Source organism: Xenia sp. Carnegie-2017, unplaced genomic scaffold (genome assembly GCF_021976095.1).
Source record: "Xenia sp. Carnegie-2017 unplaced genomic scaffold, XeniaSp_v1 HiC_scaffold_22, whole genome shotgun sequence".
Classification (NCBI taxonomy): Eukaryota; Metazoa; Cnidaria; class Anthozoa; order Malacalcyonacea; family Xeniidae; genus Xenia; species Xenia sp. Carnegie-2017.
Genome location: NW_025813485.1, coordinates 8,549,356 through 8,569,674, shown reverse-complemented (window position 1 = coordinate 8,569,674; position 20,319 = coordinate 8,549,356). Strand labels below are relative to the sequence as shown.

General features: G+C 35.1%; 1 long non-coding RNA gene and 1 pseudogene across 1 annotated transcript; one reads left to right on the top strand and one right to left on the bottom strand.

Moving 5' to 3' along the window:
* Positions 1-108: 108 nt before the first annotated feature.
* Positions 109-1,419, bottom strand: LOC124446329. Its single transcript, XR_006948400.1, has 2 exons — positions 866-1,419; positions 109-791 (listed from the first exon to the last, which is right to left on the bottom strand). It is a non-coding gene; the product is annotated as an uncharacterized LOC124446329 (long non-coding RNA).
* Positions 1,420-3,217: 1,798 nt separating this feature from the next.
* On the top strand, positions 3,218-20,205 carry LOC124446143 (annotated as a pseudogene).
* The last annotated feature ends 114 nt before the right edge of the window (positions 20,206-20,319 follow it).

Here is a 20,319-nt window from a genome sequence, read left to right as displayed (position 1 = left end):
GGATTGCATATGTAGAAAACAATGTTGTAAATGCCTTCTTCTTTTTGTTATCAAGCGATACCGGAAATGCTACAAATTTAAGACGCTCCTGGGCTTCATAGATCAATATAGGACAGGAAACTTATACATTGTATTGATTCATAGATAAAACATCCTTAATGGATCCTGCTGAAACGATCATTGACTCTATGAAGATGTCCTGTTTGATGAAGACATATACACTTTAACTTTTAAATCAAACAATACTATAGTCATCACATAATAATTTTGTATGATATTTGTATTTATGCGAGGCAATACTTTAAGTCCTCCATCCTCGAAAAGTTTAGATATAGCGGACTAAAAGCACATACAAGCATGAAATCCTCCAAGACGAACAAACCAGTTGTAGAAAACTTGTTCCTTCCATCTTATATGTTGTATTTTTAAATACAAGTCTTCATCAACTACTAAAACAGTCTGTTCCAGCTCTACAAAAGTTTTTCATGTAGAAAACACGTCCTTCCTGAATGATTTTTGTTTGTACAAACTGCTTGCAGAAGGATTCAAAGTATGTTCTATAAAGTGGAGTGGGCCTTTGGATGTGACTGCTTCTGGATCCTCCATCCCGTGGGTCAAAAATGAAATGTATTTTTTATTGCATCGTCTGTGATACTTCATTTCTACGGCTACACAATCTTTGCCTTTTATCTGCAGCAAAATACTTTATCTCATATTTTATCTCTGCTGCTTTGCGTATCTTGACTCCATCGATCTTTTGTGCATCGATCCAATTTTCACTTTCTACTTTTCTATTACCGTTAAACAATAAAAGAGTATACATGTTTGTCTTGAAAACACATAAGAAAAAAGAAAATCAACATACCGAATCACTGTAGTATAAATCCTTATTTTACATGTTATACAGAAAGGCGGTACAACGTGTTTGTTCCTTGGTCTAGCTTTACTAGTTGTAGTAAAAGCCGCTAAATTCGATCGGAAAAGTTTTTTTGGAATAAGATCACAGGACTCACAGCTCTCACTGCATGCATTGGCTTACGAATACTGACGAAGATGTCGTTTCTTTATCTGCTTTTTTACATCTAGCTTCCACAGCTGGTCACTAACACTCTTCGTTTTAAACATTTTATTTATTTTACAAACTACGAATACGATACATCACTGGAGTATTCTACGCTGTCTGTTAGAATTAATTATTTACATCAATTTATACTAACGGTAATTACTACAAAACATAAGTCAAGTTTCCTTTGACGTCATTAGCAGTGCTGACTCTTTCATCGCGTTTCAAGTCCTTTCGCGTTACAACAAAAAAGAAGAATTAACCAAACAAACAAAGAACTTACAAAACGTACTTAAAACAATGAAATGTTAACGGAAACCATCTTAGCTACGACAGTTTTATTGTTTTTCTTAAAAGAGTGCAAATATCCCACACCAAGTTTTTTGTGGGCCATGATGAATCTACTTCCTTTATTATTACATTAAGTTCTTTAACTTAAGCACATTTTCAAAATATTAAATGGTATTTATGAATTTATATACTCAGTTATTTTGACATATTCTCCTTATGTGTCCAAAGAAATTTGTTTTCTAAGCCTTTTTTCGTCGTTGGGAATATTGACTACAATGTTTTCGTTTTTTCACGAGGAAGGGTTTGCAATAAAGTAAAGTCTTTGTCTGATTGTTAATGTACTTACAATTGTTTCAAATTGTAAATACTTTACTTCGTTCTTATGCTAAATATGACTTAATGTAAGTTGAAATATGTTTATAATAAAAAATTTGTGATAGATATTTGACAAAACCCCCTGCGTTACAATTGTGTGACAAGCTTCTCATTGACGAGGTTCAATGAAAGCATTTTGATCATGTATCAAAGAATGCAAAATAATTGTTTACGTTGAATGATTTCTATAATACTGGTTAATACAGATGCAAACAAGCAGTAGCGCTGCTAGCGCATATGTTTCTGTTCTGGCTTGTTCGTCAAACGCACGCTTTAATATGTGCGTTTTAAAACAAAGTAACAAGAAAAACAATCGCACCACGTTTTGAATAAACAGAATGTCGTCACATAACTTTTGTCTATGTTTAATGTCTGTGGGAGTATTAAAAATCACTTCGAATTAAAAATTTTGGAAACCAGTTATTCTGTTTGAGCTTAAGATGACGAGCGGCTCTCCCACGTCGGCATGCACTTGAACACAACTGCGTACATGAAATAAATATATGTATATAATAGACCGCCACCAACGTGGCTGAATTGCAAAACAGGAGAAAACAGTAGTCGAAAATGACTTTCATAGCATTAGATTTATGACAAGCAAACAATAAAAAACTAGAGGTTATAAACGCATAACAGACAAAATTATTAGGGAAAAATGTCAAAAAGTCTCGGTAATCAGAAGTAACGTAGCGCACAACAAGTTTTGTTCAAAATCTTACAATTTATGGTTATTACCGCAGCACATTCTGGTCATATTAACAGCATACAACGATAAATGATATTCGTATATACAAAATACGAATTACATAATGTGCAATAAACATTCTTGATACTTTAATAGACAACTTGTATTATTACGTCAAATAGGAGAAGCGCGAGCTGCATTTTGGTCTTAGTAGTCACACACATGACAACATGGTAATACTGCCACAAGCGAAAGAGAGCTTACTGCTTTTCTTACTCATCTTTCTGAGTCAAGTAGAACGACTGTAGGCTCTAGTTCTTTCGAGAACTCTAGCCTGAGTCTACAGGAGACTTCTAGCTCAGAAACTTGCGATGAATCTACGCTAGACGATGTATCGTCAACAAAACGAAAAGGAATGATTTGGCTCTAGCTAAGAATGATTTGTATACAAACGCAATTCAACTGTAAAATTGCCTGTTGAAATTATTTTTGAAATAGCTGACTTTGAAAATATGAACTCATATTGAACCTCAACAATACATCGATAGTCAGCTTGGTATTTCAGTCAATATTATTGTGGATCCTTTGGCCGAACCCCCTTCTTATCTGACCTATAGAAAATATATCTCATACTTCACGTCGTTTGTGATTCCGTTATTCTTTGTTATATTACAGTAAATGTTGTATCAAACAAAACCCCCACTTTGCTGCTGACGCACTGAGAGTAGGCGTGTGTTGGGTTGACGTCACAAAAATAATGACTCTGCAACTAAGACATGAACATAAGTAAGATCAGACACCTTAGAAATAATTGAAAAGCACTTGTACGCAGTATCAAATTGAAAATGAATGAAACTGAACTTGGACTAGATAACAGTGTCGCGCAGCAATCTTATAACAACGATACCGCCATTCAGATAAACGGCTTAGAGAAGACAAGTGGAGCAAAAAATTCACCGTTCAATGGGGTGTATGAGAGCAGAGGTTTTAAAAATGAAGACGAGGAAGACACTTCCTTAGGATATTGTCTCTATATTGTAAATCATCATCGCTTGGCTTTTGGTAAGTTTTCTATCTTAAAATGACCTTGATTTGAAACATTGCTTTAGTCGATGAAAAGTTTGGTGAAAAGTAATTAAACTATTTACAATAAATGATTTGTACGATACTATACAGAACGGAATCGAAATATGATTGTTAACATGAAGAAGCACCGTAAGCAAATTGTGTTAGCAATCGCCATTTAAAAGGTGTTACTTGTGTACGCTAATTTTGTGAATTTATGCATTTTATTCACTTTGATATGTTTATCCAATGAAACGCTAATTGTAATTACATCCTGTTTTAAGTGAAACGGAAATTGTACTTCATAAATATTTAAATTATAATTTTAGCAGGTCATGACCAATGACAGTGCGGTGTTATAAACACAATAAAAATTGTTATACTAAGCATTTCTGATAAACTTTGATAACTATTGCACATAGCTTCTTAGGTAATGTGTATAGTACATTGTTTAGAATTATAAGAGCTTCTTTATACGGTTTAAAGTTTTGTATTCGCCAAAAACTGAATGTTTCCTAATGCTTGAGAGGAAATACTTTAAAAAAAACAGGTTATTATAAAATATTAACGCAACAATGTCGTTATGTCACTTTGTGAGCCTTGGCAAATTTATATATTCTCCGTCATGTTTGATAAAGATGGATTTTTCACCTTGCAAACATGTATTGCTAATATAATTCAGTCGACAAGAGTGCAATTATTGATTTATTAAACGTTATATCTATCTATCTATCTATGTGACAATAAGCAGTTAATAAAACAGTATTTTAACCCAACAACTGACAGCCTTTAATAAAGATTTTTTTAACGTTTCTCTTTTTTCAACATGAGAATTTAAGGGAAAACAAGGGGGATCCTTAGAGAAACCCCATCTATGCTAATTGCGCGTGCGTAGTACGGGTCTTTTAAGTGTGCGCATGCGTTCATGGCACATAAAATGGCAAGTTGTATTTATCGAAGCACGTAAATCGCAAACTTTAAGGGAAGATTTCTTTCAATTTCTCACCTGTTTATGTTAGGGAGCAACGGATTCAGGTTAAAGAGGTTATCATCTACCTACATAAAAAGTATGTAGCCTCGCGAGGGGTGCAACATGAAATGCTCATCCCACGGCCTACAGGGGGATTGTATGTTACGTCACGGCCGCCATGTTGGTGGTCATATAGAAAAGAATATCAGGCATTTCAAGTGAAAGACAAGTTTTTTTAAAGTAAACATGTTTCGGCATGCTTATGCCATTCTCAGTACAAGGAATGACTATGTTATCTATTTACAGTTTTATTTATATTATTAAAGTGAGAGTGTATCGAACTACTATAGATGATGGAATTATTTACAAGTTGAATATATTGTTGGCATAAGCACTCCGAAACATGTTTACTTTAAAAAAACTTGTCTTTCACTTGAAATGCCTGATATATATAGTGCTATTAAGAAATTATAGAAAAAGAATATTTTATTAAGGTAATTGTCGGCACCAGCCGTGGTGGACAAGCCACATTGTTCGATAATTCCCTGGAGTTTGGTTGTAATCCACGAATATAGTCAGTATAGTGATTTCGCAAACACGGCGTTTCGTCTAAGACGTCGTGAAAATGGCGTGCATGCGCCTTTTACTTCCGTTTCACTCTTCGCCGGCAGTCGTGTTGACGACTACGACGTGAAAACATACAATTTGACGTCGTATCGACGACGGCTGAAACAAATTCAATTTTTGGACAAAAATAAGGAATTGTCCGTGATATTTGCATCTCAAAAGATTATATTGGCCTAAACATATTCATTTAAGAAATACTTGTTTTGCAAACAAACAAACAAACAAATAAGCAACGCGGGGTCTGCTCTAATTTAGGAGGTCTCCTCGGAGTCAATACAATTTTAGTCAAACAGCCGTATGTCGATGATTTTGCTTTTACTCAGTATGGTAAAATATGAATTTATGAATATACTGCAGTATATATTTATATCAAAAAATTAGTTTAAAATGATTGGAAAAAACGTTCCAGCAGGAAAAATGCCTAAATGGATAAAACTTGTTTCATGCTATTCTTTGACGAAGTCCTACAAAAGGTCTACTAAATCACAAATACTTTACGACGTGTGCGTCTAGAGCCAGATCCCTTGCAAAAATTTAATGACGTCTCAAGCCTGGTTCTCATTAAGTCGCTCGATACATCCGAGTCGTTCCGAGTTGTTTCGTTGTTTTTCAAAACGACTGGGACGATCAAGCTATGGAATTCTCATATATTCATACTAGCGCTGCCGAGAGACTGTTTAATTAATTTTTTCGCAAAACATTAAGAAATGGCAGCTGCTGTTTATCAAAGACAAAGTCTTTTAGCTAGTTATTTGCTTCTTCAAATCGTTTTGACCCATAATGAGGTTGCTTGCATTTCTCAATGGTCATTTCGGTCGTCCGGATGGATCAAAGTTCTATCAAAGCGACCCTGGTCGTTTTAGTCGTGTGAGTCATTTGAGGTCATCCCGATCGCCTTTGAAATGTTTTCATACAGTTGCACGGGTCGTCTGTGAAATTTTGGCACGATTGAAACGACTCGGACGACTATATGAGAACCAGGCTTTAGACAAAACATCGTGTTTACTAAATCACTCTAATATAGTCAATAGTCCACTGTCCATACTCCAAAGTCTAGTCCTAGTTTTAGCAACTGCCCACCAAATCATCGGAAATTCCTCACAGGTAGTGATGTAAAAGGATGCGTGGGAAATGATGCAAATCGGACGTGATTAAATAATTCATCCCTTCTATACGCACTTTACGCAACTTTTGTCTTTGCCACAGTTCAGTATGCAGAATGTTTTTAGTCAGTGATACTGACTGAACGTGAAACGCATCTTTTCTCCCTTCTATGGAAAGGCAATATTGCAATATTGATATCACACGATATTCTTCGGGACTATCACTCTAAAGGACAATAAGCAATCAATTTAGAAACAAAATCGGACTTCAATATTTATCTTATGTCACATGCAACATAAGCATTTTTTTGGAGGGGTATTGATTTTACTTACGTCAGCCATGTTTGAGGCTGATACAAATAATTGTCAATGCTATTGTAGACTCCAGCAGGTTGGGGATTTTGTTGTTTGGTAAATCGCAAAAGATTTGTTACAATTCGAGAATTTACGTCAATTGAATTTTCCGTAGGATTAGTGTTGTTACAGTTGTCGTCAGCACGGAAATATAACCAATATTAGACAATACAAATTCATAGTTCCCATTTCAGCTATGTTCGTGTCCTAATACAAAAGAATATGAAACAATCATGCACAGCACCGACTGCTCAAACAAAGTGAACTCTGTGTTTGAAACACCCAGCACTTGATTGCAACCAAAGAATACATTATTTATTCTACTACACACTATTTATCTTTGCCATGGTTTTTACGGAAGCGGATCAAGCGTTCATCAAAATAAATTGTAGCTCCTCAATTTCAAATTCAAAGTACTTTCAGAAAAACCCTATTGGTTTTGAATTTCTAAAGAATTACCATCTGATTTGCCTCTAAGGGCTTAGAAAAGTAAATATATGCCAAATGTGCTGCAGTAATTTTTTTGATATACCTTTAGATCCGCCACCGGTTAAAAAATAAATACGCCTGTAGTGTGTTTTTAGTAGATGCCACAGAATAATAAAAGGAAAACGTCGCTGCCCCTATTTAGTTTTGTAATGTTTATCAAGCGATAGCTAATTGAGCAAAGTAATTTTTTTATGTATTGATTCGTCAACATTTTTCAGGTGCAGCTAGTGTCATTTAATTTAATATTGTGCTACGCAAAACAGAATAGTAAATTTCAAACACAAAAATAAAGAAATAACCAAACAAAGAGTTAATCATTCTTACCCATGAATGTTTTCACGGTTCAGGCTTCTCGTCCATAGAGTGCATCAATTGGAACGGGAAAGCACAATTTTTTGTAAGCTTCAAGCAAACGACAATAGCGATGACGCGTCACAGTATAGGGATTAAAAAATATGTTGTGTCACTTCGTTGTGCAACACAATGCTGTATGTATTATTAAAATGCTGGCTGCGGTTATAGCTTCTTCCCCGGTACTTTATGAGCATCAATGAAATAGTGACAGTTTTAAGCGCTTTCCTACACGCATGCAGGCCATTTTTTAAATAAAGTTTGAAGAATCAATAGTATCATAATAATGCTTTCGATGATTTCCGGCATGAATGAGTTTTTCTTTCAAGTGAGTTAAACAATGATGGGAGTAATATTTCTTAAAGAAAAGATTAAAATAAATTCTGTACATATTGTTAAACTATTATTTTTTCCGTTCATTAAGGCATAACCCTTGGCGCCCACCTGCTTATGATATTACTTACATGCATCTTGCTAGCTGCTGGTTATGATATTGTTCCGATCAACTTCGAAAAACTTCCACTTGATCTTGGGGACGATTCAACCAAACTTCGAACAGACGCTTGGCTTTATGTCAGAGATGACCCTTCAGTCGTAAACCTGGTTGGGAATCAGAATAAGAGAGTTATAGAATATCAGCCGTTAACCCTTTATTATGAAGATGAAGGGAATGTATTTACCAAAGAGAATTTGTTGAGTATAAAACAGCTTGAAGACGAATTATTTAACAATACTGATTACCAAAACAAACTTTGTCAATTAGAGTACAACAATTTGACAAGTTCTTGTAAGAAACCTTTATCCATTCTTCGGTTCTTTGATGGATTGTACCGGGAGATTGACCCAACTCTTTATGATCCAGATTTTGAAAACATATCTGCAGTCCTTAATACTGCACAACGAACAAGTCTAAGCAGGGCTATTTTGAATTTTCATCTCGGGAAAAACTCTTTGATTGAGCCAAGTAAAGCTCGTTCAAAATTTACTCGAACACTTGTGTATTTTGGTTGGCCCATCGAAGGCTTTAACAACACCGACGATCGCGACAAAGACCAAGAAGAAAAAATAGATAAGCGAATTGTGGACGTACTTGCGTCAAAGCTGGAGAGAAAATATGAAGACGGTGTTGGAAAACTGGATTTTGTCTATACAAATCGTGCTTTGAGAAATGATGCCATTGTAAAGCAAGTTGTGCTTGATATGATGTTAGCCGTGGCTAGTTTTGTGTTTATATTTATCTTCATGTGGCTGCAGACTGGATCACTGTGGATTACTGCGTTTGGGATATTCTGTGTAGTTTCTAGTTTTAATATTGCCAATCTAATTTACCGAATCCTTTTTGACTACAGATACTTCGGAATTTTTCACGTTTTATCGATTTTTATCGTCCTCGGGATCGGTGCGGATGATGTCTTCGTGTTCATTGACTCCTGGAAACAGTCTGAAAACACCTTGCACCCAACCCTTGCAAAGCGTTTAAGTAAAGTTTACAAAAGAGCAGCTAAAGCCACACTTATTACATCATTTACGACAATGATGGCCTTTTTGTCCAATGTTACATCGCCACTGTTAGCAATATCATCATTTTGACTCTTCTCAGCAATCCTTATAATTGTGAACTACCTCTCGGTTATTTTGTTTTTTCCAACTGTGATAATGATGCATCATCGAGATAGAAATGGCAAATGCTTCTGTTGGCCGATGTGCAGCTTTAAACCATGGAAAATCAACGAAAGTACGGAAAATGTTGAGGAAGATCAAGAAAGTAGAACGATATCGCAACGTATCGCTTATTTCTTCGAGGAAACGTTCGTCAAGTACGTTGTCACCCATAAAATCACCCGTTGGGTTGTTCTTTTTTCATTTACAGTAATATTGTCTGTGTCCATTGGTTTTGCATCTCAGCTAGAGCCCGATACTGAACAGGTATGGTATAGTTATTTATTTAGCGATTATTCTTTGCTTGTATTTTGCATCGATCTTAAAATCTTATATAAGTATATCGTCAGTGCAGTATAGAAGTTATCGGGAGCTTTAGCGAGTACGACTACTACTGCGAATTACGTCATTTTGGCGTGAAAACATTGTTGTGATTATGACAACAAAACTTAGGCTGCGTTTACACTATAAGGGATTCGCCGATCACGACATCTTCCTTTGGTTTCATGGGGAAACTGTTCAGAGTAAAAGCCTATTAAGCTGATAGATTTAGTCTATTTGCTTGTGTTTCTGACGTTGAACAATTTCACTGCTTTTTAATATAAAGAATATTCAACCTGCTACGATAGCAATCCGGTATAGTGCAAACGGGGCCTTAGCCATCATCAACCTGGGTACGACGTTTTTTGAAAACTCGTAGCCAATGTCTGTTAAAGCAATGAAAATAGTTACATTTTTTTGATTGCGTCAGAAATTAGCTAGATAAGAATACTTCTTTGGATGATATGGGCTATACTTCAACAACTTTTTTAAGCGCAGATGTACAATTAAAACAAAAGTCTGACCAGCAAAACTTCCACACATCTCGGATGCAAAGTGAATTGCATACAAACAGTAAAATACTGCAATTATATAGTCTATAAAATGCAAAAAAAAGTGAAAATTTTCTTCTGTAAAGAGTCCTTTATTGTCGCAAAATCATTATTACCGATACATTGACATTATTATTGACAAATAAAGGCGTAGCTGTTTCACAAAAGTTGGTGTCGTTTGTTTACAACTTAAACAACATTTTGAAGAAGCGACAGCAACAACAAACTTCCTTGTGCCATTCCCTTACACGGGGAAATTTCTTGCTTGTAGTCGTATTCGTACTATTGTGAAAGAAAACATTTATTGCTTTATGAATATGACACTAGTATCGATTGACATGTGACCTTCAATGGATAATTAATTCCAAAGATTAGAAATCTTGTTCGATCTTTATAGGAATTTCGTAGCTGTCAGACTATCCTTTCAGTTCGTTTACTCATCATATTTCAAGTGTAAACTCAACAGACAATTGAAAGATTTTCTCATTAACATTGTTTAAACTTTAGATCAATCCTTGGTCAGATAACACCAACTGGGGGCGAGCTCGGTCACTGTCCAAAGATGCCTTTCGTCCAAGTCAAGAAGACAATGTTATTATAGTTAACATTATTTGGGGCTTAAAGGAGCAAGATCGTAGTGACTGTCATCATACCGATTTTGAATGTGAAGGGAAACTGTATTTGACGAAAGCTTTGATCTTAATTCACCTCCCTGTCAAAATGCTGTTTTGGTATGTCAACTTACATTGTGCTTATTCGAAGTTAGACACAATTAATAGTATACGTTGCATATGTGTTTTGAGTTAGCTTGTTAAGCATTAACAAAAAATGATATTTTCTGTCGTGTTTTTATTCTTTTAAAAGTTCTAACAATTGTAGGTATGGAAATCTTTCTTCACAGGACCTGCCATGTTTTTCAAATCCAAAGTAGCTTGTTAGAGTTTCACTGCTTTTCATCAAATTGTGTTATTCATAATATTTACATTTAACCGTTGTCTGTTCAGTTATAGATACTCAGGTATGACGTCATGGGTAATAAGAACTAAAAACGTCGTCGCCGAGGCAAGTGATAACTTTTTGTTCTTATCACGAATGACGTACATCTTATCCGTGTACCTATAACTGCAAATACAACGGTTGAATTTAATGTATTTGTTTTATATGATAAATCTGAAAATTTCCCATTTTCTCCTGCAAACTAAGGTGTTTTGGAAAATTAAAATAGTGAAGATGTTACGCTATCACGCATTACAATCTTTAGGATTGAAGAAATCGTAATGGCTAGTTTAAGTCACGTGCTAGAATGTAATTTGCTGACAGAATAAACAAGCAATTAATGGCTGATCAATTTTAGTTGAAATTGTTTTATCAAAAGCGAAGTTCAAATCAACATTGGAAAACCGGGCGTTTTCTTTTCATTTTGCTAAATACATCAACTGCCTCAACTAGGTCTTCTTAATGTCTTTATTTTCCTATTTAGGAATAACTTCAGGTAACATGTCTGTAAATGATTATCGTCCAGGTTAATAAAGTCCTGAGAAGGACTGTTTTTGTTGTTGTTGACTGACGTTTCGACAACCTTAGCGGTAGTCATCTTCAGAGTGAAATGAGGAGTAAAGCGCGGGCCACACTATCGTCGAAATGCAACGAATTTCGTGACGAGTCGCTCGTCAACGAGAAAATATGACGATATGGACGAATTCGTCGCCGTTGAGCATGCACACCGAAATCGTCAACGAGTGACGAGTAATTGTTGCATATCTACTCTGATTGGACAAGAAAAATCACATGACTAATGTTTACTTTCACTGTGCTGTGGCAAAATGGCGGATTGGCAAGAAATATTAATTGAGCTAGTGAGAGAGAGGCGATGTTTGTGGGACAAATTTCATCCTGACTATAAAGATACACGCAATATAAAGGAAAATAATTAGAAGGATGTCGCTCGGGAACTGAAAGTTGCGACCAATAGAGCTTGACGAAGCTCTTGCAACAACGTGTCATACAAGCCCTTCTCTTTCTCGCCTTTTATTTATGGGATGTACCCAGAACCTTCTTTTGTATGTACGTCGTTTTGCAGAAATTAGAAGCAGTAGAATTTTTCTCTTCAATAATAGAAGTTTCTTTTTGCGCTGATAATCGTCCATGCTTGTACGGAAAATCGTTACAATGTGGCACAAGTACTCGTCACGACGGGTCGTTGACGAGCGACTCGTCACGAAATTCGTTGCATTTCGACGATAGTGTGGCCCGCGCTTAAACGTCAGGTTAGCCGTATTTGTTATCTGCTTCTTACGTCATTGTATTGTGTGTACAGGAAACGTGTATTGTCATTGTGGATTAGTGTGAAGTGAAATATTTTATTTTTAGTTGTGATGTGTGATTTAGGTGTGATGTTTTTAGTTGTAATGTGTGGGTTTGAATTGTCTATTGTCATTGTGAATTAGTGTGAAGTGTAATGTTTTTAGTTGATCGTTTGTGTGTATTGTAAATAAGTCGTTTGTAAGGTGCCGGTAAATGCTGTGATCTGTTTAGGGGGGTTTGTTTCAAGTTGGTATACCAACTTTCTAATGTAAGCCGTTGTATATAGTCAGTACTGTAAGTGATGCATTTTGCCGAGTCCCAGTCAATGTTGTGCTTTGTGATTCGGTGAAGTTCGGCAATGTGATTAGTTTTGTCTTGTTTCTTAGTAGCTCGTTTGTGCTCAGTAAGTATTATGTTTAAGTTCTTGCCAGTTTCCCCGATATAGGAGGCGTGGCAGTCGGAGCAGTTTATTTTGTAAACTGCACCTTGTCGTTTGTTGGGTTGTTCTTTGTCCTTTATGTTCGTTAGTTCTTGTCGTAACGTTGTGATTGGTTTATGTGCGACACGTATGTTGTATGGTAGTAAGATACGCGAGATAGTCTCAGACGTACCTTTGATGTAAGGTATCGTTGCTGTTGTCACTGGGTTGTTCGTTTCGTTGGGTTCGTTGGGTTTGTAAGTGTTGCGTTTGATAAAGTCATAGTTATAGTTGTTTTTGTCAAAAACACGTTTGAGATAGTTGATTTCGTTTTGTAGAGCGTCCGGTGAATCACATATGATTTGTGCACGTCTTGTCAATGTTTTGATTGTACTGAACATCTGGTACTGATGTATTTACTATCGACTCAGATGTTCAGTACCACGACCACCCAGACTATACGGACTACCAAAACTTCACAAACTACAAATACCATGCGACCAATTGTTTCATTCTGTGGTTCGCCTACTTACGAACTTTCAAAGTACTTGACTGACATACTGCAACCACTTACAAACAAATCAAAACACAAGCTACAATCCACTGAAACTTTCATTAAAAAAACTACGGACAACAGTTCATCGCAAGCCAACACATACTGACCGACTACTAGACCAATCATCTTACAACCCTACATCACACAAAGCCACCACAATCAGAACATTAACAAGACGTGCACAAATCATATGTGATTCACCGGACGCTCTACAAAACGAAAACAACTATCTCAAACGTGTTTTTGACCTCCTATATCGGGGAAACTGGCAAGAACTTAAACATAAGTCTTACTGAGCACAAACGAGCTACTAAGAAACAAGACAAAACTAATCACATTGCCGAACTTCACCGAATCACAAAGCACAACATTGACTGGGACTCGGCAAAATGCATCACTTACAGTACTGACTATAGACAACGGCTTACATTAGAAAGTTGGTATACCAACTTGAAACAAACCCCCTTGAACAGATCACAGCAATTACCGGCACCTTACAAACGACTTATTTACAATACAAACAAACGATCAACTAAAAACATTACACTTCACACTAATTCACAATGACAATACCCAATTCACACCCACACATTACAACTAAAACCATCACACCTAAATCACACATCACAACTAAAATTAAAATATTTCACTTCACACTAATCCACAATGATAATACACATTTCCTGTACACACAATACAATGACGTAAGAAGCAGATAACAAATACGGCTAACCTGACGTTTACTCCTCATTTGACTCTGAAGATGACTACCGCTAAGGTTGTCGAAACGTCAGTCAACAACAACAATAACAGTCCTTCTCAGGACTTTATTAACCTGGACGATCATCATTTACAAACATGTAACGGTACTCCCGGGTTCAAACCATTTACTTTAAGTTCAGGTAAATTATGAAGTAATTTCGCCGTTCATTTGTAATTTGAAAACAGTAAATTCTGTGACGTTAATACCGTGCGTATGTCTTCTTATACATCATTGCTTTGGAATTCTTATCGTTATTGTAAAAAATCCAATTGCACATTTTTGCAGTGCAATTACAGATAAAATGCACTAACATCATCAATTGCAAGCTGTTGAGAAAGATTTCCAGATATAGTATTACATTTGTAACAGGTATATGAGCATTAATTTCGATACAGCAACGATTTTTCTTAATAAGTATTTTTACAACTTGCGATGGAAAACAAGATAAAAAGATTGTAGGAATTCAACTATAAAACTTGCAAACTTGTTTTGAAAATTTGTTTCAGGAGAAATATCTTTGTTGACGTTTTAGGAACTTTGCAGAAAGTTTAAAAATTTGACTCGCCTTGAAGAAGAAAATTTGAAGTTACGAAGAAGTCAGGTCACAGGGGAAGTCGAAATTGAATGTATCTTTCAACGGATGAATGATTATTTAACGGTAAAAATAATATTCTACATAGCATATCGTTGTTAATGTGCCTCGGAAAGTATTTTGATTTTTTACATGAGCTAAATTTGTTTAAGTCTGTAGTGGTTATAATGTTAACCTACAATTGTTCATTGATATTTCTTCTGATAGATATTTGAGAGGAATCACATTTTACAGAAACTTTTCATAAGGTAACTAGCGCTGTGTTCTTAACACACTTTATTTTTTCTTCTACTCATTTCAGGTTGAAAGTAACAAATCGAAATATCCTGTAGATACGAGTTTCAGCTATCCGCTGAACGCAGAGAAGGTGGGAAACTTGATGAAATATAATCCTCACTTATATAACGTTTCGCTGCCTGATACCTACTACAGATTCTTTGAAGTTGGTATGGGCTATTTTCTGACTGATGGTGGCTCACCAAATTTCGCTTCGTCGTATGACTTCGAAAAGTATGAAAGGTTGATTGGTGGCCAGGTGCATCCATCTTCCTTACAAAGAAGTAGTCAAAATCTATTAGGTGATGCAATTGTTGTCAGTTAATTTTTGTGAAGATGAGTTGATAGATTGTTTATTTGCTTACTGAAAATACCGCACGTTGCTCATTAAAATTCATAAAATTGGTTTTTCTCTGGTAGGCAAGAGTGATGGGAAGTTTTTTTATTTTGGCTTGATTTACATTTGAAATGACATTTTTCATGCATACTCACACGTATTTCTTTAATTAAAACACAGGGAATAGATATGGCAATCGTCTCTTGTATGCTTCAATTGCTTTAAATACAACATTAAATCCTGCAGTTTTGGGTTACGAAAAAGGTCTAGTTGTTCATGATTATTGGGAAGAATTTGTCAAAAAAGAGGTGAGATTTTCAAGTTTTTAGAGCTGATTGACTTTTTAGTAAACATATTCATTTATCATTGCACATCAATGCAATAACAACGCTAAATCTGCTTAGATTTAAAATACCACTTAAATCTATACGCCAATTGCTAAAGGCTATTTATTACGTCCTTTTTCCCTATTTTTACTAGATATATAGAGCTTGCAAGAAAAGTCTACTGATTTGATATTTGACTGTTTTATTGCAATCAGAAAATACAATATACAAGAATATTCATACAAATAGTTAATGGCTTCCCAAACAAAACATGTGCTCCGAGAAAGTAACACTTCATAAAGTAATAATATTGTGTATCATTACATAATGCTTCATATGACTAACGCTCTTACTTAATGTACACCATATAACTACAAACGTTCTTCAACAAGTAAACTAAATTTTTTTGACACCTAAAATGTCTCGAAATTTTAGAAATATTAACTTAGGTAAAATTTTTGTCGAAACGTCGGCTAACATTTGATTTGTTCTACAGTACTGAATACAATGAATAGTGAGAGAATTTTCGTTGATCTTTTCTTGAACAAAGTAATATGCAATATCAGTATGCAATATCAGTATGCTTTATTTGATTGTAGAATCGTGGATTTGCAAAAAGAGTGATTGCTGATATTCTTCATTTAATGTAGATCGCTGATTTTACCTTATTCCGAGATCCGCTATTAATTGTTCAAGCCACATGATTTCTTGTGTTGCATAACTTACCACAACATACTCAGCCTCAGTCGAAGATATCGCAACACAAGATTGCCTTTTGCTGCTCCAGCTGATGTTCGATTTGTTGATCTGAAATATGTATCCATATATAGATCTTCTAGAGTTCACATCACTTGACCAATCATCACTTAAATATCCAGTCAGTTTGCATGTTGTGTCTTTGCTTTCAAAAACAAGACCATAATTGATTGCTCCTTTAAGGTATCTCAAGACTCTTGCTACCAGCTTGTACTCCTTCCCAGGCTTTGACATAAATTTTAGTAGAATACTATAGCAATTCCAAATGAGGACGAGTTACTGTTGTAACATATGTCAAACATCTCAGACGTTTTTGCTATTGATGGATATTTGTCGCGGTCTCTTCTTCGGGCAGACTCTGAAAATGTTTCCTAAACTCTATCGTCGTTGAAATAGGTTTGCAATGCTCCATGTTGAATCGTTTCAAGACTAGTTGTAAATTTTCTTCCTTTTCTGTCTCGTTCGATCAGCATACTAAGAACATGTTTCACTTCATTTCAATCTTCAGCTATGAATTTTAAAGCAATAAGTTTCTTCGCTTCTTTCAGCCTTCTAATGAAATTAGAAAATAGGAGAATATCGTCAACATGAATATGTAGTACAACAAAATTCCTTTTTCCATCTTATTGCTAGATAGATATCACCTATAGAGACATATATCTTAGCTCATTTGATTGTATCCATTTGATTTGTATCCATTTTATCTCATGCCTATTAGCAGTTTATCGTATCGCGTACTTGTATCTGTTGTTTAGGTTCAAAGGGTAAACAGATAAATGTGTACGCTTCTTTTGCATTCTCATTCTCATTCAGAAATTTGCATTCTCATTCATAAATTCGGCTGCCCTTCTGCATGCCCAAAAAGATATAGGCTTTCTAAATATACTTTCATGTGTTGAACAACAATGATTGCTTATTTGTACAGTTCAATGTTGCACACTTTAATCTATTCGAAGTATCCGACGTGGCCATGTTTAAATTCTATTGTAAATTTTTTTTCATTACAATGCTTTTATACTCAAATACTGACTTTCTACGTCCTGGGCCCATAACCGATTGATTTTTAATTGTTTTTAGGTAATGAGAAAATATAACATGCAAAGAATATTTATAAAAATAATACAAAAAATACTTCATGGCCTCCCAAATCGAACATGTGTTCCGTGCAAACAATACACTAATAATATATAAATAAATAAGAAAGTGAATAGTTTGAACCCGGGAGTATCGTTACATGGCTGTATATGTATACAACCAAACGAATTATTAAGCACATTACTTTAGACAATTCCACGGTTACAATACACAATTGACACCCACACACCCGTACACATTATACGATGACGTATGAACCAGACAACAAGTCGGCAAACCTGACGCTTACTCCTCACCTAACTCAAAAGATGACTACCGCTAAGGTTGCTGAAATGTCAAATGACACCAACACTAACAGTCCTTCTCGGGAGTCTACTAACCTGGACGATCTACATGTACAACCATTTATATATAGTGTATCAATACATATTGTTATAACACTTGATATAACAATATATTGCTAACTCTTCTTGTGTAAGGGCTTTCATAATGATTGTTTTTGCATTGTTGTAGATGAGAAACATGCCATCGTCATGTAACAGTGGATTTCAAGCAACCGTTTCCGCACAGAACGAATGGCAATGGTTAAAAGTACAAAAGGTGAGTTATCTGTATTCTCGTTCTTAAATCATTTAAGAAATCCTGCAGCTTTTGCTGTTGATGATAAAAACTATTAGAACCATCAATATCCTTTTCCACGACAATAAGTACAACAGACTACATTTTTTTCTGTTGATTTCCTACAATATTTCCTATAAATTGAGGAACTAGATAATCACAATAAATGTATTATAGTTTGCATTGATTTTCTAAATCAGAATTTTTAGATGCTTTTAGACGAAGCTATAAAAATGTGCAAATTCTTTTATGTTGAGATTGCTTGCCTCCAAAGAAGTAGTACTCGAAAAATCGCAGCAATTAATCTCCATGTTAAACAAAACTTTAATTATATTCAGCAAAAATATAAGCAGATTGAATTGACTAAAAATGATTTCGTATTACATTGGTCAGAGAATGCTCTCGTAATAACAACTGCAGCTCACAATAAAAATCTCAAGGCCTTTTATTTGTATGTTTATATCCTACAACAATATATGTGTTAATTTTTTCAACATCCAATACTTGTTGCAGGGTTTCAATTGCAATTTGAAAAAAGCATTCACCAGACCATGTTTTCCACACTGCGCGAGAAACCATGTTGTTATTTATTGTAATAAACATGAGAAATTTTATCCATTTTGTTGATTTTTAATTTCAGCGTACGTACATTTCTTCAGCAGGCAAATTATTAATAACAACCTGCTCTTATTTTTCAATGCCGTACTCATTAGCTATTTTTTCCACCTCGTAGTTTTCGCACAGTTTAGCCTGCAGTGCTCGTTGTTTCAGCAGGAAATGTCTTAAAACCGACGCAATTTGTAATTTAATTTTTTTTTTTAGAATAATTTATCTTTCTCACCTTAAAAATGTTTAATTTCGATTAGCTTTTATGATTCCTTTGGGTAACCTTCCAATTAGGAGTACTTTTAAATAGAAATATGCACTGGTATTTCCTTTTTTGTGCTGCTAGATAATTCCTATTTTTGCCCGTATTTACTGAAAAGTGCACTGCTCAAAATCAATCAGAAATGAGAAATTTTTTCGTGTAAATTATTAATTACGTAAATGTCAAGTCAATCCCGACATTTTAGCGCCAAGGCTTTTTTAAACTGCATGCCGATTTCGGATATTGTAGCATGCTGATATATAATTACACTTCATGTTTTTATGCTTATTTAGGTCTTGGTAAATAGTGCCATATCAGGCATTGCCATTGGTATAGGTCTTGCCTTAATTGTTCTTGTGCTGGCCACGACCAATGTAATCGTCGGCATTTTCGCAACTATAACAATTGCTATGGTCACGTGTGGTGTATTGGGTTTGATACCAATGCTTGGTTGGAAACTGGGGGTCTTCGAATCCCTCAATCTAACACTTGTCGTTGGTCTTGCTGTTGATTACGTAGTTCATTTAGCTGATGGATACATGGAGTTAAAGAATGAAGACAGAGTTACCAGAGTAAAATATACATTAGGTCATGTTGGTATTTCTGTATTCTCCGGAGCTTGCACAACTTTAGGCTCGTCCGTTTTCATGCTGGCAGCAAAGATTATCTTTTTTCAGCAATTTGGCATCTTCATCTTCTGTACGATAGGGCTTTCTATTCTCTATTCCCTCTTTTTGTTCACTACGGTCCTCGCCATGATTGGACCTGAAGGAAAAACTGGATCGTTGCTTCCTCTATGGAAAAGAATTAAAGATTTTGCTCGTGGAAAAAACGCGAAAAAGCACGAAGATTGCAAAACCTGCAATGGGAAAGGTTATCACAAGATTGGTGCGGACAATGAGAATACCAGATTGTAGCTGAAATTCAAAACTATTTTTTAAGAACATTAGTTTCCATTTAATCTGTATACAGTTTTGCAAAGTTCGTCACGAATTGCAAAAAAAGTAAAACAAAGATTTTTACTCAAACTAAAGTGTCGCTTAATACCCAGTAAGATTTTTGTAGATATCTACATAATTATTTGTAAAATTTACGTAGAAGCACAATTGAAATTATTAACTGAATGTATAAAACAAACTTTTTTTTATAGCAAACATGTTTCGGCAATCTTATGCCATCGCCAGTGAGAACAAATGGGCTAGGTATGTTACATGAATGTTCTGTACTATATATGAAATTCGATTAGTTATTTGCAGGTAATAGAGTTACAATTATTTACATTAAGTAACTATCATATGAAAAGCAGGTGATACGTGAAGTGACAACATTGAATGTATATAGCATATACTTACAAGTTGAGAAAGATGTTAACATGGTGAACCTGCTTATTAACTTCAGATTTGAACTTATTTACATTTAAGGCTTCTTCAATTTTAAGAGTGGAAGAGATTTTGTCCGCTTTAAGAATTGTAAAACAGGCTTCTTTATAATGTAATTTGCAGTTAG